The sequence below is a fragment of the Mixophyes fleayi genome, chromosome 2 (assembly GCF_038048845.1).
Source record: "Mixophyes fleayi isolate aMixFle1 chromosome 2, aMixFle1.hap1, whole genome shotgun sequence".
NCBI lineage: Eukaryota > Metazoa > Chordata > Amphibia > Anura > Limnodynastidae > Mixophyes > Mixophyes fleayi.
The window spans coordinates 194,370,679-194,373,244 of record NC_134403.1 but is presented as its reverse complement, the minus strand read 5'-3'; the positions used below and the strand labels follow the sequence as shown (position 1 = coordinate 194,373,244).

The window sequence follows — 2,566 nt, the reverse complement described above, 5'->3', positions numbered from 1 at the left end:
TGTAGTATGTATCCAGCCTAAGGATTGCTGGTTTCATCAATGGGCTGTCTACTAAACACTCATACAAAATGAGGAAAGTACATTGGAGGGATGGAAAGATGTAGTGTTAGATTCAAGCACATTATGTAAAATAGAACATTAATGGGTGGTATAGAGAGATAAAGAAAAAGCAAATTATATTCACCATTATCTAACTTTCTTGAAGTACTCCATGGCAGCCCTCACGAATGGGGTAACCTTTAGCTGAGTAGAGACGGGATACCCCCAGAACGTATATATTGTGACTCCTCCTTTCTTCGCTGTCTTTGAGTAACTCCCCAAGTTGTCTCTGAGACATAAACAGATAACATGTGAGAGAATATTATGGCTGCCAAGGAGTTCTTCAAGGAAATTAAATTTACAGCTTGTATAATTAGCTTTTTTTCTCTTCAGGCTCCATTGCAGCCCTCACTAATGGGATGTAGTCCAGAAATAACACAAGGTGGGTCCACAAAATCAAATCAACACTGATCAATCAATCCATCTAATATATTTTATTGATCTATTGCTTGAAGAATTTTTCTTCCAAACTGAGCATCAGCCGAAGTCACAACATCTAGAAGGTATGAAGCAATGACCAGTCTGCTGCTTTGCATAGTTCACTTGCTGAAGCCTGAGCCCTGTGTGCCCAGGAGGCTGGCAGTGCCATTGCAGAATGTGCGATCAATACCTTTGGCATCTCATGTCCATTCCACTTAGCTTGTGAAATGATTTCTCAAATCCACCATGCAAGAGTGTCTTTGGGGCTTGCCATTGATGTGGACCTTCAGGAAGTACAAAGAGATGATCAGCCATCCTGAATACCATTGATCTTGAGAGATACACTGAAATTGCTCTGACCACCTGCAGAGTATGTAATCATTCTTCACTCTCATTACTAGGATTTGGACAAAGGGACAAGAGCACAATCTTTTGATTGATGTGAAACTGTTATGGCAATATTGAATGGGATTATAAACCCGTAGAACCTTCTTCACAAGGTCTTTGCCTATAGCAGCCTCTTATCCAAGAAAGCAATATCTTCTAAAAGTACCTGGTTGCCTCCAGGTCTTAACTCGTAGTATAAAACACAGTATTGTTGGTGGGGTGGACAGGACATGGAAGGAGGTAACAGACAGCAGCAAGAGTTGCAGCATTTTGTCCAAAATACAGGTCTATGGTCAGGGCAAGCTGAGTTCAAAAGCTAGGTCAAAAGAGGAACTGAGGTCAGGACTGGCTGTATTCAATAGGTAAATGTTAGCACAGGCCGAGGCCAAGGCTGGCAGAATTCAGGGCTAAATCTAGTAAACAGGTCAAGGTCAAGGCAAGAAGAGGTTAATAACAGATCAAGAAAACATCCAGATGTCAGGGACAGGGGGCGGGGCTAAAATGATGTGATTCTCTGTGAATCGCATCATTTTATCAAGGGAATTGCGGGATGCAGGAGAAATGCTAGCTCTCCCGGGAGTCCGGGAGACCGACACGAATTTCGGGAGTTTCCCAGACTTTCCGGGAGAGTTGGCAAGTGCGGCCTAAAGTTCTCCCACTGTTCTAACAGACGCCACTAAGAGTATTACCTTGAGTGTAAGGCATTTAAATGAAACTTCATGTAAGACTTCACAGGGTTCTGTTACTTGAGCCTCCAAAACATGATTAAAATCCCACAGTGCTACAAAAGATGGATACAAGGATGAATCCTCTTAGATGATCTGGTGGAAAGATTCCTTCAAGCAGCTGATGTCAGTGTTGTGTCTAAGAATACACTAAATGCTGTAAAATATACCTTCAATGTACCGACGACCCTCTTGAAAGAAATCCAGCACCTAAGATATGTTAGCATCAGCAGGATTAATCTGTCACGAATCAGGGTCTTAGTCCTGTTTACACCACTCGGCTGTATCATATCACTGTACAGCTCCCTTTTGGTCGTATGCAGCATTCTATCCTGGCACAAGCGTGACCTCTGTCTGCAGTACTGGAGGCTGCCATCTTGGGTGAGAGATTTGCTAAACATCCTGCTAAGTTTGAACACCTGATCTCATCCACCAATTGGCTTCCTCTACAGACTATAAGATTGTCCTCCTACACTCAGCAAATTGCCAGTGCAACACTTTCCTAGTTCCAGATTAACACAGGTGCTGTTTGTTTGCTGTTTCAATCTGCCTGCTGTATACAGATTTCAACCATCAACCCACCTTGCAGGAGTTACAACTTTTTCTTGTCTTTAGTCAGCTGAACCCATTCATAAGGGCTGCCATGGAGTCTGAAAAGGTATACTTTCAAAGGTAATTTTTCAGGTGGTCATATAGGGTTGACAACTCTGCATTAAAGAGTTTCAAAGTCTTGTTTTGTAATTATGTAGTGACCTGGTATCATGCAGTATGAGAAATTCACCCCTACTACTATCCCAACCCATCTAATTTTGTCAAAGAAGTCACAGTAAAACAGCCTATCATTCTTACTGTAAAAACATTCTTACTGTAACTCTCCCTTGTATGGATGTGTGTGAGTAACACCTATGAATGAGTGCTCCATCTTGAATTCATGA

At 42.1% G+C, this 2,566-nt stretch overlaps 1 long non-coding RNA gene across 1 annotated transcript; it reads right to left on the bottom strand.

Moving 5' to 3' along the window:
- Positions 1 to 520: 520 nt before the first annotated feature.
- Positions 521 to 1,899, bottom strand: LOC142140274 (uncharacterized). The gene is made up of 2 exons (XR_012688368.1): positions 1,802 to 1,899; positions 521 to 803 (listed from the first exon to the last, which is right to left on the bottom strand). It is a non-coding gene; the product is annotated as an uncharacterized LOC142140274 (long non-coding RNA).
- Between the last annotated feature and the right edge of the window lie 667 nt (positions 1,900 to 2,566).